Here is a 17,385-nt window from a genome sequence, read left to right as displayed (position 1 = left end):
ATCAGAGAGTCACAGAATATTCTAAGCTGGAAGGGACCCACAAGGATCATAAGCCCAGCTTTTAAGTGAATGGCCCATAGAGGGATTTAGCCTGAGACCTGAGTGTTATTAGCACTATGTTCACCTCCTAGACAGATAAATACAAAGCTTGGGAACTTCATTTGAGTCTGACCACACCACTAGTCACACAGGTATTTTATGGGATTCATGTGGATGTTTCCACACAAAATTTGTTCCTATTACCTTTGACAGTATCTTTAAAAATCAAGATATTGTATAAATTGCTGTACAGTTCACAGATAGTTCCAGGTTTTGGAGCTCAGGACATGCTCATTTACATGTGTTTAACAGTTCGGGACAGCTTGTTCTGCAGTCTAACCCCACAGACATCCTTCACCACGCTGAGGTGAACTGGCTCTCAGCATAGGTGCACACTCAGCAGCAGGAAGGACATGGCTCTTTACAAGGATTATCAACTCATTTGTTGGATTGATACTTTGAACACTGGCTACTGTTTTCCAAATTCTCTTTTATAATGATAGCACTACTCTACTTGCGAGATATAAAGGACAGGTGATTAGAGATCTTTCAGCAAAAATTTTACACAAAATACATTAAGGAAGTCAATTAATACCTGACACTGGGGTGGGGGACAGCACTGGTATTCCATAAGAGGGAATCCCTGCTCAAGTAAACAATGCATGAAATGTTGGAGATGAACAGCAACATGGCTAAGGAAAATAATTTTAAAGAGATCAGTCCAGGCAAATTTTCAAGTTTCAGTCCAGAGAAATCATCTTTGACATTAATTGGGATTTTTTACATATGCTAGATCCTTCACCTGGGAGAATTTCAAATGAGGCAATATTTTTCTCCTCACCTCTTTTATGTATTTCTCCCAAACATTTAAGCACCTGTATTTTGTAAATTTACTCATTGGTAAAGTCCTGGCTTCATTTTTGTTCCTATGAGGTGTGACAGTTTCTTCTGGGCCTGAGTTTTTCCACTTGCTTTAGCAATATTCATAAGCAAAGTTTACACGTATGCTTAGATACACCTTGGACTGGGATTTAAGAGAAACAGCTCTGTGAATTTGCTTGCATATCCAACTTCTTTCCCTGTGCTGTTATCCACTCAGAACAAAAATGCTCAAGTTTCAAATCAATTGTTCCAAAGATTTGTAAGCATATTAGGAGGATGTCAGTCACACTAATTTAAGCCACGCTGCTGTGCAAAAGAAATTGCTCAAAAAAGTCATGCTCCCTCTCAATCACAATGTACTACAAATTAATCTGGCATAACCAATTCAAAAAATATCAGACCCATAACTATACAGTGTGAAATATAGTGTTGATAAGATGACTTATAATTATAACTTAAAGCTCATTTTGCAGTTATTCTATGAGATCCATCTTCATCTTTAGCCACCTAGTATTGAAAATTAAAGATTTGCTGGATGCAGTATTTAATAGGTCAAACACAATAAAATTACAAATGTAGATAAGTGAGAATCCTTTAGTCAGTGAAGAAAAAAAAAAAAACAGAAAAGAGTACATACAGAGCAGAATTGGTTGGAAAGCTTTCATTAAAACAGGTGGCTGCCTGTTCTTGATTCCCTCTCAGCTCCCTCAGCAAATTAGAAAAACACTAGAGAAAAAGCTGTTCATAAAAAGTTATTTAAGGAAAATTATATCATTTGAAGTTGTACAAAATATTTTATTTTCCAGTCAAAACTACTTGAATGGAAAAAGAAGATACTACCATTCGTTCAAAAAAAATTAAAGTCAAATTGTTCTTAATCAAGTCTCTTGAACCACTTCAAGTCCATTCTACTCTACATGTAAAGTAAGGACAAATAAGATTTTTCATTGAGGAGCATTTGAGATGCTGGGTTTTATTGCAACTTGGGATATACTTGTATGTCACTTTTTTGATGACACTTAGTATTAAACTGTATTTTAAATGTGTATTTCCATGAATAAACAATTTCTTTAAAAATGTAAAAAAGGTTGAATTAGCTATTTACGATGAGATGTATATCAGTTACTAATGTAATCTGCTTGCACATTTCAGAATCATGCTCAATTTCCTTTTTGATCAGAAGGTTATCTAACACTGTCACTGCCCAACTTCAAAGGTTTGTCTGGTCACAAGGTGAAATCACATTGAAAGAGTGCTTCCAAAACCCATAAATATCCCAGGTACATGAAAAGAAATTGAAAATTTTGCTTATACAAAGATTTTTGCTTTGCATTTTAATATAATAATATAGCAAATTCCAACTTTTACAATGTCAAAACCAGGAACTCAAAGTGATTGCTGAAGAGCCTGTTGTGACTTGGAATGAAGCAAGCATAAGAAATCTCATCTGGGAAAATGTGATAATTTAGTCCTGTAAAAACAGCTTGAGAAACTCATAACAAAAACTTGAGTGTCCACAACATGAAATGAAGCCTTCACCTTCTTTTTTCCCCTTTCCATCCAACTGTACAGTAATGGTAACTAGTGGGAAAACCACTATTTTCATTCTTCCCTATTCAGTTCCAAATTACATAAATAGAGGGGTTTCTACCTATTTCCCCATTCCTCAGCTCATACCATACCATACGCTAGCCCCTCTTCTTGCATCTTGGTATGAAAAGCATAGAGGGGTTTCTACCTATTTCCCCATTCCTCAGCTCATACCATACCATACCCTCTTCTTGCATCTTGGTATGAAAAGTGGAAATAAGAAAGGGAAAGGAACTAGACAAGTGAAAAAACCTCTTCCCTGGTGACTAGCCAATGCATCTTAGTTAGAAAATGCTTTTACAAGGGAATAAAGTTTTGTATCCAAAAAAAACACAGTTAGTGGGAAGGGAATCTTGCAGCTATGAAAATAGTTTTGTATCAGCATCTCAAAACATTCAAAAGTATTTTTCCTACAAAAAAACTACACACACAAAAAACCAACAACAAACAAAACAAAATTTAAAAATAACAACAAAAAACAATAAAAAAAACCCCACACAAAACAAAACAAACTAAAAAAAAATCAAAATCCAATCCATGAACTAAACACCAACTTTTGCCCTTGCTCCCATAGCTGGGTTTGGAACTCCACACTCTTCTGGGAAGTGCTAATTGTAGGCATGCTACTCTTACATCTGCACCTGTCTTTTGCAACAACTCCCAGCTGCTTCAGTGAAGAGAACAAGAGCCAATTCCCAAATTCAGCCCCCCAACAATCTTGACATCTAAGGATAAAACACATTCACTTTTATGAGCTGGCACAAAGCCCGTGCAGTAGGTAAATTTCACTTGAGTCTGTTAGGATTTTTGCAAGGACTCCCCTGGGTCTTTCCATGGATGCAATTTCCCTCTTCCCAAGTGAGCTCCTGCACAAAGCTCAAGCAACCAACAACTCTTAGGAAGACCTCATTTGGTTGGATTATATCAGAATATCACTGACTCCTCTCTCTGAGGCCATTCTAGTGCTGCATCTTTGGATATCATTAGTAACTACTGCAAACACCTAGGTCAGCAGACCTTTGTGGCATTGTGCATTGACATCTTTCGTTTCAATTCTCTTCCCTTTTGCAACTTTAAATGCCTGTGAGGGGATTTTTGTTGAAGTGTGTCAGTGGCAAAATCAGGGCACCAGCTTGTTAAATAAACAATCAGCCCCCAAGCCATTCCAGAAAAAGGATGAGATTTCTCATACTTACATTTTTTGTGAGTTAAGGTTTATTTAGGTTTCAAATCCCTCAAGGCGAGCATGCAATGTGTAAAGCAGAAGCCCGTAAGAGAAACATTTTACCCCTATTGCTTACCAAGGCTTTTAGAAACAGATCAGAATGCCACACTTCATTAAACAACATCAGCCTTCCTTGTCTAATAAACTTTCTCCTTTATTTTTCTATTGCATTCAATTGTATCTATTTTTTAAAGGTAGCTTAGCTTCCATATAAACAAAATATTAGGTGTCCAATGGCTCTTAAATGCTTACAACTGTAAGAGGAGCATCCAACTGAAAGGAAATCTCTCTCCCTTTTATATTTTTATTTTGAGTCTAAGAATACATGGATGTTTCTCAAAAATAGTTCAGGCTGTATAGCTAAACACAACTGGCTTGAAAGAGACACCAAAGAATTAGCAGAAGAAATTAATTCTTGTTTGTTAAAACATCCAGGATCTCACACATGTTAAAGGTTTTATTTGTGTATACCTAGATACATGCAAAGATACAAAGGATGTTGATTTTTCATATGAATACACAGGTTTTCAGAAGGATGCAAAGAAACCTGACACCAGAAACATCTCTTTCAGATTTCAGCAAAGAAAATGGCACCATAATGGAATGGCTGGCTGAAGTTCACAAAGCTTGAAAACAACTCTGGACCCATTTTCAAACATTCATAATTTCCCAATTAGACATTAGAGATGAGTCTGAAGTTTCTTCTTCAAGTTGAAGGATATTCAGACCCAGGATGGAATGATAAAAGAGAAGGCCAGCAACACTTAGAGATTCTAAATCTGAATATAGCTGCATTCAAAAGCACTTGGATCCTAACTGTGTGCAAGAGCTCCTTTTAAATAAATCAAAAATAAGAAAGCCTACTGAACTCTGTCTAGCTGAAATGCATACATGAGGTGAGTGGAATGAAAATATTCTGTTATTGGAGGAGAATTAGGGGTCTCTAGTGAGCCCCAGCAAAATTACCTGCATCTCTTACTATGGTCAGTGGAAGCTGACGGTGGCCCATCACAAATGGGACCCAAGCACATTATCTCATGGTCAGGATACTAGTTTATTTTTTTTTAATTTTGCAGCAAATAAAGCAAATTTCACCTTAGGTAGATTTAGCCAGCTTATAAAAGAGCAGAGACCACAAGTGGTTGCATAGAAAAAAAAAAACACATCTATAATTTCACATCTTTTGCTTATTAAAGAATAGCAAACTCTTCCATAGGTTTCTCCATTGTCTCTTGTGACCACTGACTGCCTCTATACTGCATTATTTTGTGAAAAACAGAAAGAAACTTTTATAAAAAGTTCACCACAATTTGTTACTGCTCAGCAGGAACATAATCTGGACTTCTTGCAGCGCTGTAACCCAATTTATTTCCCTGTCAGACCACTTGATGGATGTGTCTATAGAGTTCTCAAACAGGAGATAAAACTTTTTACCACTGAAGGCAGATAGTACTTTTCCTTTCATCTACCATCCAGGGGTGCAAACAGCACCTGCTCAGCAGGGCTTCAGTTCAATTTTTTGAACAACTGACTTTGCCATCAATACATTGATCAGTATTGATCAGCTGAAAAACTCTTAAGTGATTGCAAAAATGCAGAGATAACTACACAAAGAGCAAAGCAAGTTCATAGCACAGTGATGTTTAAAAGTCCACCTGAAACCTACCTGATGACCCAAGCTTTCCTCAGTAACATACACCAACTTCTAAAATCAGTACTTTTTCTTCTTTGTTAAATTACACCCTTTTTCCAAGGATTCAGATATTCACTTAAGGCTGGAGAGGTAGGGGTCTGAAAATTGCCTATCACTGTGTTCTGCTCCTCTTCCCCAGTCCAATATCAATATTCAAACTAAATTCAGCTCAAACTCCAGAGATATTTTTTTCTTTTTTTAACAGCCAAAGAAATGTGAAGCAACTTTGTCTCTGCATCTAGTCTTCTAAATCTAAGAAAATATAACCCATAGCTTTACATGTTACTCTACACCATTTGGAATTAATTCATAATGAGTCTGCAGTCCAGGATTCTTCACTGAGGGTTAGATTAGACACCACCTTTCCACTCTTTTGGATCTGTTGTTTTAATGAGACGTTTGCAAATATCTTTGTGGAAAGTATAAAGCTAATATTTTATGGCTAATAAAAGAGAACCTCACTAAGACACTATTTCCTCAGAAACCAAGTAACTGCCTTCTGGGAACTATTGCAGGAACCAAAGTTATTGTGCATTCAGAAGCCAAGATTAAAGTTCAAAAATAACCATGTGTTAGAAACACACTTACTAAAGAAAAAATATATTTACTCAACTCCTCAGAAAATACATGCTTTATGCAGAGAATATCCTGAAAAACGTGCAGTAGATGCTCTGGTTTTCATACCAAAGTCACAACTCTTCAGAAGAACTTTTGCTGGGCAAGTAAATCATATTCAGCCTTATGGTGACATTTCAGTGTCTCCAACAGTATATCTGAGTGTGACTATAAGGCTTTTGTTCCTCTTGTTCCCCAAAAAGAAAGATTTCACTGCCTTCCATACACTATTTGTTTCTCTATGGGAATATCACCAATACAGAAGCCACCATATCAACAGCTGGACAATTTTCCAAATTTTCTTCTTGAGTCAGAAATTGCAATGAGAAGATGGTTATGTCACCAGATTCATTGCATTAGAGATGATGTTGCAAAATTGGAAAACCTTAATCAATTTAAGTGGCTCAATAAAGTTTGACCAGCATCAAGACTGGAAAGACTATAAAATACTGGAGTTGCAGAAAAGATGACAGCATTGATTACAGTATTAACAGTCAAGATTTCTCTCTCATAACACCCAAGGGCAAAGTTTACTTAAAACAAAAGGGGAAAAAAGTATGAGATGGCAATTTCTCCATTTTCTAGTGTTAGGTGAATTAGGTATGTATAACCTGTCTCACATAATGCCTCCATTCCTCCAAACCAGCTCTCAGTCATTTTCAAAATGTCTTCCACTCCTACTGAAGGTTCCCTCTCTAGAAATCCAAACAGGCTCTCAGTTCTTTACCTTCCTCTAAAAGATATTCCTCTAAGGAAATCACCTCACAGCAGAAATTGCACCTTATTCTTTTCCCTCTTCATTACACATGCCTTAAACCTGAATCTCTTAAGCTCCCCTCATTTCAGGTGGGATTAAGTGCAGTACAAAGTATTTGTCCTGAACAAAGCAGGACTAAAAGGCATCTTTTCATTCCAGGATTGTGCTACTTCAAAAAAGTAAGAACTGCAGAACTGCATTAAGGAGTAAATTAAAATATTTCAATATTTTAGTTCAAATGTTCACCAATATTCACTTTGAAACTATTAGGTACACCTACAATGCTATTAAAACAATACTTGCTACCAAAAATATTATAAAAGCCTATAGATTATTTAAAGTTTGCTATCAAGTTTTCACAAGCATCTGTGAAACTACAGTCAATTTAAGAGATAAAACTAGAAGTTCTACTTCCACACTTATTCAAAAGCCAATAATTATCATAAAGTTCCTAGAGTTAAGATGTAGTAAATCTGTGTTTAGGAAAAACCTATTTCAGATTTTAAATGCCTGCAAAAGCAGGTTTCTGGTTGTAAATAAAGATTACATTAAGCAGTTCAATATCCATCAATACACATGGAATTTATCTTAATCTTTTTCACAGAGCTAGTTAAGAATTTAGCAAATTTAAGACTTAACATGGTCATTCCACAATCAACACCAAAATCATATTCCTGCTTTTGTAATGCCAACAGCTATTGTAAGAAAAAGCTATGTTACAAATTACTCTAACAGCAGGATTATACAATAGATGAACATGGGAGTAATTTATAATGCATTTGTTGCTATTAAAAAACAAATAAACATTTATAGGCTGTGCTAATTAACTTTACTGCAGAATTAGTAGTATTCCTCACACTTCTTAATTAGAAGAAATATTGCAAGTATGGCATTAAAGTCAAACCCTTCAGTGCAGTAAAGGCTGACACATTTTAAAACCCCTCTCATCCTCTAACACACATGGAGCCCTTGGAGCTGCGTGCACCAGGTTCAGGACTGACACCCTCCACTACACATGAACCTGTGATGGAGCAGTTTAAGGAGGAAATGTCAGAAATAAATTACCATAGTTTGAGCACAAAATCTAAGTGCAGCTACTAGTAGATCTGCCTCACCCATAATCAAGCAAGTGCCTCCTGGTCCAGGGCAGGGAAGTCAATACACCTAAATACCAGGGCACATTGTGCCAGCACTTCTGTCCATGGAAGTGGGAATTCAGCTTGCTATGACTGCAATCTCCATCAGCTGTCACAAAGGACATGAAGCATTTACATTGTGCATCAATAACCATTTCATCTGGATTTTTTTGTCTTGCTGCTGCCAATCCCAGTAGTATGTTGTGGCAAATCTAAAGACACATACAGTTTGTTCATGAGAAAAAACAACAAAACAAGTATATCATCTTACCTTTACTGAAGTCAACAGTCATGTCAGGATTGAGCCTGTGTGGAAGCAGAAAAGCACCTGCCAGCAGAATCTCTGAAATACCCATTGGAATGATTCTTTTTCTTCATCTTGGTAGAATATTCTCAAAGGTCTGGGCTGTGCTCAAAGGGTAGCAAAGGACCTGTCAAAAGAAAGAGAACAACGTGGTGAATGAACTCTGTTCTCCATACCCCTTTGAGGAAGGGTTCCTTAACTTCCTGAATTCCCTCACGAACACCAGCTGCCATGAATGCCAGGTCAGTAGGTGAGATAAGTTATTAAGTCTGCTTTGCTCTTCTCTAGACATACTTATTGTCTTCACATCTTGAATGAGAGGGCAGAGTTATTAATTAATAAGTGTTATTTATCTTAATTATATAGTAGTAAGAATTATAATACCTCATCAGATGTCTGCACACTGTGGGGCAATATTCAAGGTTTGACTTAAAAGTTAATTTAAAACGCCAACCAAAACAGTTCCTACTACAGCCATGAAGTGTTGGCTGATAATCTTATCTTTCAGAAGTCAGATATTTAGGTGCAGATCCCTGCACCTTATATTTGGTTTTAATTTTACGATTTAAAAGAGATCCAGTAGACTTCCTCCACGATAACCATATTTCTGCCATGCCAAAAGGCAGAATGAGATCCTGCCACAGACAAACACAAATGCCAGTGCTTACTGTATCATAAAAGTATTCCAGGACTGAATACCATTTTCTTTAATTTCATTAAAGCAGTAAAAATTCTCATTCACAAATAACCTGATTTTTATCAGCCTACCTACCAATATTTTTAAAACTCTGTCCGTGCCACTCAGTATTTTCAAGCATTTTTTTTTCTAGATGAGGAAAAGCAATTACTACCAGTTTGCCAAGCACATATTTCTGTAAATACCATTTCATCAGCACTGAAGACCATGAGGTTCAGAACCTTGAATCTAACTTCTTGCTTGCTCTTTTCTGCATCTTCAGTTTCATGCCTTGGAGAAGGATATTGTATTAGAGCTCTAACATTAAAGTTTGCTCCATTTAGTTTGGATACAATGGTTCTAGGAAGAACACCATAAGTTTGGAGGGCTTAAGTGAGACCTCAGACCTTGTAGTAGCCGTGAACACATGGATCAAGTGTTTCAGAACACTAGCCGCACCCATATTACTGAAACCCTTGTAAATGTTGACAGAAAAATTTGCTTCTGAATTAGGCAAAGATGTTTCTCTTATTTAAAAAAATGGCATTGAATATATGCAAATGTGAGTGCATATGAGTACATTTTTATATGACCATCTTCAAAAGCTTAGAAAGTGTTTCATATATTAAGTTTTCCAGTGGTTTGAGTGCCACATAGCCACCTTGTATTACAAAAGGACACACACCACTGCACTACTGCCACATTAGACAGCCCAGAAATGCCCAGAGAAATTAACTGAGCTTGTTTATGAACCAACCATGGTTATAAGTCTATGTAACTCATCTGGTACTTGTTGCATTGCTACTGATTTGCTCAAGTGTGACTAAATTAAGAGTCCTGCCCATGTGCCTGGAAGACTGACAAACACAAATATACCACAGACCACGTGACAAAGCAAACTTGGAATTCCTTGTAGTGTTTAGCATCACAGTTCTACAGATGTTGACCCTGAGCAGCTGCAAAACTGATCAACCCTTTAACTATGGTTAACAAAGCAGAGGCAGATGGGTGACAGTACAAGTGATACAAACATTCAAATGCCCAAACACATGGAGCTGGCACCACTTGTTCCTTCCAGGATATGCTAATCAATGCAAATCTATGCATTAGTTATAAGGTGTTTTAATTCCAATAATAAACATTGTGTGATTGATGAATTTTTCCCAGCTGTTGTGTATATAGCAGTTTAATTAGAGCATGCTGGCAGAGGCTGTTAATCCTTCACTGAGTCGCTGACTCCATGGCATTGCACTTTCTGCAGGGCACGGTGACAGTTGGTAGAGGGACTTGGGTGGCTGGTCAGGGGACCTGACATTTGGCAAGGGATCAACGCATTAGATGACAAGCCAAATTCCATCAGCTTCCTAAAAATACTAGCAGGCTGACAAACCAAGTGCCTTAATTGCCACTGCTACCAACTTTGATGGACACTGGATCTAAAAGCTCAGGAGTGTCTACTTTATGTTCCTGTTGTTCCCAGGGAAGAGGGGTGCCAGCCAACCATGAATACCAGGAAGGAAACAAAATCAGCTGCCTTTGAAAAAAGCCTAATCTGCCAAAAGCTCTGGCATTTACCTTAAGTACTTGACCTCCTGAATCCATATGATTCCCTTGCTGGAATACCTCATCAGGGAAAGGGAATCCCTGGCTTAGGTATCATGTGACATGTGCCTAACCAGAGCCTTAGAGGTGGAGATTCCCAAATGGGAACAAAACAGGGGGAGCTCACACTACTCCCTCACTGAAGCCTTTAAGGTCTGACTCAAGGAATGACATCCAGAGGCCAGCAGGGTGCTTATTTTCATCCACTCAGTGCAACACCAACAGAACTGCCAGTCGTGAAAACAGCTCCTTCACCACACGTATCTGTCCATGAAAAGCTGAGATTTCCAAACTTGCTGCACACATACCAACAGTTTTTAGATGCTGTCAAGCTCAGTAATATTTACATCAGTCACTTACAGATGAAATCAGCTTACTAGCAATTCCCTGAGCCAACTAGATGTTTAGTATAGTCACCTAAAACGGAAAAGTTAGAAAGCTTCCTATTCTTAACCTTGGTTTTGTTTCACAGGGGCTGTTACAGATTAGACTCTTTACAGTACCAAGAGATTCAGAATTCAGTCACTAAACTGGGTCTCTGAAATCTGTCAAAATTCATGTCACAAACAAATAAAACCCTTATTGTATTCCAGCTGCAGGGAAAAGTTACCTTGCCAGCAGCATAATCTTTGATACTGAATGACAAGTTGTACAGAATGTACAAATTTATCTATGTGCATTTGTATTCATGTTGAAAAACTTATGAAAACTTAAGTATATCTGTTTAAGACTTATTCATGCATTATTTTAAACTCCTGGATACTTAAATTTGCCACTAAAAGTTTTTGATCTCAGCTATCAAACCCAATCTCAACTGCAAAATACATCCAAAAAGTTTTTTTTGCATTAGAAAAAAAAAAAATCTTCTCTTTTTTCAACAGTAAACAGTAAACTTTTCAACTCAATTAAAAGTGTTCATGATTTATTGCTTAATTATGTCATGCCAATATACAGGAAAAAACACCTGTTCAAAAGATGACAGTTTTGGTCAAAGAGTTTAACCCTAGTACCAGAACTACTACCCTCATGGGTTATGGTTCTTTGCATATGGTAACTGCTTCTATATAATGAATTAAATGAAATATTAGTCTCACCAAATCCTTAGACAATGCCTACTAAGACATTTTGTCCAAGGTAGTGCCATAGTCCCCTTATTTTAAAAGAAAGTAACTGATTAATGCAGATTATATGGTTGTGAGAAGCGGCTTAGATTCTGTCTCTCTCTTCCTCCTTGCTTCATCCCTAAATCTAAAACAAGACAAAAAAGTTTTAATATTTGAGATCATTTTAAAGACGGGGTTACTTCAGAAGATCTTTTTGTTGCTTAGCAGCTCAGCAGCCTAAAGGCAGATAAAACAACATTGTTCATTACTTAGTTTCCCATTTACTTCTAAGAGAGTTGCAAAAGACAAAATTCATATCATTGGAAGAAAAGTCACGAAAGAGCCTGGCAAAACTTGCAAAAACCAGCAGTGCCAAGTCTTACACCATCCTATTCAGCAGCTCTGCTTGATGCTTTGCTTGCAGCAATTCAAATTTTGCAAGCAGTGACATGGAGCTTACCTTATCATTTGTCATAATACTTTTCTAAAAGACAAATTATCAACTTCACAAGCCTAGGAGAGCTTTCCCTGCAGCTGTGTTACCTGGTGAACACTTTACTGAACTTACCAGAAAGTTGAGAAGAAAGACAATTTTATAACCAAAGAAGACATAGCAAAGCTTTTCCTGGTTTTAGCAATAGTAGGATTCTTACACAAAGTCATTTAGCATTTCATACCTGAGTATGAGTTGTACACAAAAGCAGAGCCTGACCCTGTAAACAGTTACTCCAGAAGTTTTAAGTCTGCTTAGTATACTTTGTCTGCATACTTCATGCTCTCCTTTATCTCAGCGGCTGAGGGGAAAAAGGAGAATACGAGAACAGGGAGCTGGAAGAAAAAAAAAAAAAACCCCACAGAAGGAAAATGAAGGGGCTCACTTATTTGCTGGGAGTTGATACAGTGGAGGCAGCAGCAACCAGTTTCCTTGGCACCAGGTATCCATTACAATACAAAGCTTAACAAAGGAAACCTGTGAGTAGTGTTGCACATGCCCCACAGTTTTTCCATTAAGATCACAGGCTACTTGGAGTTCACTCTCCTGATTCCCATGTTGTCCTATTCATCAATTAATACACACCAGTATCTTCAGTCACAGTGCATGTGACCTTTCTTCTGTATAAACTAAGAGGTTATATAAATCTACAGATTTTCTTAAATGACTTAGTAGACACTACACTATATTTAAATTGAGCCTTAGTACCAAAGAAATCATCAGTTAAGAATATAAAACTAAAAATCTATATTAGATAGACAATTCAAAACATCATAACACTTCATACTACTTCTGCTTCTCCTTTATCTCCTCCATAAACATAGGTTTTCAAACTCCTACAATAAGTTAAAGGGTGATGATTATTCAGTAGATATTGAAACAAGATCTCCCACATCCTCTCTTGCCTTTTAAATCTGATCATCTATCCAGAATTATTTTTCATGTCCCAACACCAAATTTTCTGCGTAATCTAATACGTGGGTGAATGTAAAATTTTTCTAGTGATCTTTTCTATGAGTGTCTTGATGTTGTATTTTTCCAGCTGAAGCAGCACATTTTCAACAGTGCCAGCTCTCAAACAAGCCCCACTCTCCAGAGATCAAGTTACTGCTGTGTGCCACCAGCCCCAGGACAGCCTGGGCACCAGCACCTTCCCACATCCCCTTCTTACTCCCCTGGCCACTGCCCTGCACCCTCCCTGGGCTGCAGCTGCAGAGGCATCAGCCTTCCCCAGGATAGGATTTCTCATGCCAATTAGGGCCATTTTGTCACCCTGCTCCATAGCATAAGCCAGAATCGTGTTACTTGCCACGTACTGATCAAATGCACATCATTCCTCACATCTCCTGATTTCATACTCTCACTACTCGCCGAAGACAAAGCTCGTGCTGATGAAAAAAGAGAAGAAAAAAAGCCCAAGTGTGCTATGTAACATTACAGAATGGTTAGGTCTTGATATCAGCTTCACAGATAAGGAGAGGAATAACAAATGCAGAAGTCATCTTTGTGTTGTTTTAATTTTTTATGTCTCTGAAGAAATAAAATCAAGGTCCCAATAGTTTAATCTTTAATGTAGTCAGACTTTGCCTACCCAGTAGCTCTGTGTCCATTGAAATGTGAACTTTTTCCTCAAAAAGCACAGGATTACAGCACTGCATAAAATTTGCAGAGAAGTTCAGGGATAAAAAAAAAAAAAAAAAACCAAACACAAGCAACAAAAAAAAACTCCAAACCAACAGAAAAAGCCACTCTTCTTGCACATGTCCTGTAACACACCAGGGATTAGAGGCACAACTTTAGGAAGTCTTCGCACAGTAGCCATTGAAAAGCAGAGCTGAAGCCTGCTGTGGTGCTCTGACCTACCCTTTTTCTTCCTCATTCCTAGCAGAATTATGCAGCTTCTGCTGTTTCTCAACACAATTCACCAGTTTTGTTAGGCAGGCTCAGATGACAGAAGACATTCATCCATCTCACAGTCTGGACAGCCAGGTTTTCAGAGGAAATCCCGTGGGACTACTAGGACAGCTGTTCCCTCAAGTATTCCCTTCTGTTTTCAGTTTCCTTCTCTCTTTCAGAGTCAGACAGGAAATATCTAATAACAATCCCAAATTCTGAAGTCCCAAAGGAATGTAAAACAGCCTCTAAGGCAAATTTATTAACAATCTGATCTAAACACCCACAAATCCAGAAACACCCTAATAACATTTTTGAGGAAATGAATTGCAGACCTAAAGACAGATTTTTGTACCAGCATAAGATTCAGGAAAATGCCTTAATGAAAGCAATTACTTTCCAAACAACAAACAACAAAAATTCAAGGCCAAAACAAAAGCATGAGTCGATCCATTGTGATTTAAGCTCACCAAGACACCATGTGAAATTTCAATTCATATTTTTAAAACCTTGAGACTGACTCTAATCTTCAATGCTGGACAAAGAAGGTGAGGGAAATGGTTTTCACTCCACTTGTGAAAGACTCCACAGATTTCAAGTGACTTCCACGTGCACAATGCAGCCCTTCCTCCACTGGGCCAAGAACCTGCTCCAGTTACTATATTAGGTATCACTCTCCTGCCTATCAAAGAACTTTGGTGCTCTGACAAACAGTACTCAACACACAGATAACCACTTTGGCCCTGGATGCCCTCTTATAGTTTAGAGCAACCCTCTCTTCCTATGGACATTATTCAAAATTTCTGAGCTTTGTGACAAAATCACCAGTAAATGTGTAAAGAGACTGTCAGCACATAAATCTCAATTCCTTCTAGTTCAATGGAGTTGCTTCATACTTAAAACAGTCCAAATGAAAACCAAATTTACTGCACTAAAATTATAATTACGTGGCCATTCCTATTATTCTCTATTTTCTCCAAAATAAAACAGTATTATTTCTTTGAATTATTTCAATACACAAGTGTTCTTTCCATAGCCTAAATATTTTTTCTCTAAGAAACCATTATTATAATTTTTGCTTAATTGAGTTTTTCAAACTCAACTTCTAACATTATCTAAAATGATCTAAAAAAAAAAGAGCTACTGGATTTTCTTGGTGGAACAGAGAAGCATTCTGCTGAAAAGATGATGAGAGCATCTAAAGATGTCACAGTAAAAAGGAAAAAAGGGAACATAGAAACAAAAAGTCAGCAAGAAAGAAAAAAGCAACAGTTACTTCTCACAATTCTCTATTATAATAGAACCTCAGTTCTAACTGCTACCAAGTGGGGATTCATGCTGCACAAACTGGCAAAGTTGACACCCAAATATTCACCATGTTAGAGAAAGACATTAACATACTGGCTTTCATGCATGTACTGTCAAAGACTTCCAAAAAATGTTGTTATCCTGCTGGAAGGAAGTGATAACTCAAAACCTAAAAATACAAGTATATTTTATTTAATATAAGAAGTTTATGTAGGTTTATTAATAAACAAAGATGAAATAAGCCATCAGAGCATTTACACAAACTCCAATGCTCACATGCCTGTATACAGCCCTTTTTAGTACCTTTTTTTTCCTTCACATCCCCCCACCAGCCCCCACCTTGTTATATGTGGTCTCAACTGTAAGCTTTCACCCATGCCATGTAAGATACCAAGGCCACAAGCCAAACTCCACTCTCAGTTACACAGATTCAACCTTTAACGTCAGAAGATTCACACCAGTGTAAACCAATAATAGATTTTGGCTGCCCTTATAGACCCAGTTTTGGCAGGTGGATGGAACAAGGTTGGAAAGTTGTATTTATTTACCTCAGGAAACTGGAATTCACATCCAGCTTAAAAGAGATTTGAAAGAAGTTTTATGGCCCAAAAAGCTAATCTCTAACAGAATTCCCTACAGCATAAAAACACTATAAAGCAGAGTTCTTGCACAATTCATTTTTATGCCCTTAATTCCTGTTTAGAAAAGGTCCAGGAACAAACAAGCAGGATACTGCAGAGCAGAGGCAAGGTGTAATTGTAGCAAAGGCACGGGGGTAGGACTTGGAGCCAGCACTACTCATTGTCAGCCTGGCTGCTTGTGAAGGGTTGCCATTCCCCTGTGGCTTCTGAGAGCACTGAATTACAGATACAATGGCAGGGAAAGGGAAGGGAGGTAAAAATAAAGTGCCCTTTGAGAATTTTTAATAAGCCTAACAAAGAAATCATGCAACTTGGGAAGATGTAAATCACTTCTGAACTGAAAAGCTTGTTATTTATGCAATATAGACAGCTATTTCAAAATTGCCATGGAAGTCATTTAGGAACACAGTTTTTAATTCGGCAACAAATGCAATATATGATGTATATAAATAAAATGTATAAAATTGGAGTGAAGACATTTTCAATGTCAACACACCATTAATTGCAAGTAACAGTCAAGCTCTATATTATCATTAGAAGGTGGGCTGCTTCTTCAAATTAGGACTCCTGGGAAAGGAAGTAACATATACTCAAAAAATAAGCTGCTGGCCAGTGCACCCTAATAGGCTTAAGATCAAGCAAGGGAGGATCGCTGCAGTGAGGCAGAGTTACAGCATTACTGCACCAAAGCAGATATTTAACACTTGGTAGCCCTATGAAAAATGCATACGTTAGGCAGAAGAAGAAATAAGCCTGTCTTTCAGGGAACAAGCAGCAGAGCAGAGGAAGATACCTGCAGGACAGCAGCACAGCAGAGGTGGCTGAGAGGAATGTGTGGAATTAACAAGAGAAGTTCAAAGCTTTCCTTTGAGATGCAATTGGCAGATATGCCGTCCACAGAAGTTCAATGTCAGGACTCAAAGAGCTAATTAGTAGTACTGGGATGGTGACTGTCACCCAGTAAGAAGAATTGAGATTCACTGTCCAAGTCAAAAGATTTCATGTGGATTATGCAGATTCAGTTCCATTGAGAAGGATGGTGTGAAGTTGTTTAAAGGAACTTCTATAAGACACCTCTAACACTGGATAAGATCTGGAGGCAGATTTGCTCAGCAAGGTTTTGCACCAAGTCAAAGTCATTTAGCTCCTGAGCATCAGGGAATCCTGGTACACTAAGAGCTATTTCAACAAGTGACCACAATGGAGCTTTTGAGTTTATTTCCATAATATTTAGGAAGCTCCCCTAGCTTCAAGCCACACAGCTTACTAAACCCAGGCAAACAAAAACACTTGACAGCAGAGTCAAGCCAAAGAGCTTAGCTGGGATCAACAAGCTGTTAGAGCTGACTATACACATTTGAAAAAAAATATTACATAAAGTGATATGTATCTAAGGTCACTGTGGGAGCCAGGAAGCAGTGCCAAGAC

The 17,385-nt window shown here is 37.7% G+C and overlaps 1 long non-coding RNA gene across 1 annotated transcript in view; it reads right to left on the bottom strand.

Moving 5' to 3' along the window:
• Window positions 1-17,385, bottom strand: part of LOC120508646 — a 149,544-nt gene that overhangs the window by 94,975 nt on the left and 37,184 nt on the right. The window contains exon 2 of the long non-coding RNA XR_005629037.1: window positions 8,209-8,368. This is a non-coding gene — a long non-coding RNA (uncharacterized LOC120508646). The remainder of the gene's footprint in view (window positions 1-8,208; window positions 8,369-17,385) is intronic.

This window comes from Passer montanus, unplaced genomic scaffold, assembly GCF_014805655.1.
Source record: "Passer montanus isolate IOZ18808 unplaced genomic scaffold, ASM1480565v1 scaffold48, whole genome shotgun sequence".
Classification (NCBI taxonomy): domain Eukaryota; kingdom Metazoa; phylum Chordata; class Aves; order Passeriformes; family Passeridae; genus Passer; species Passer montanus.
The sequence above is the reverse complement of the archived record's forward strand: the minus strand, read 5'-3'. Positions and strand labels throughout refer to the sequence as shown.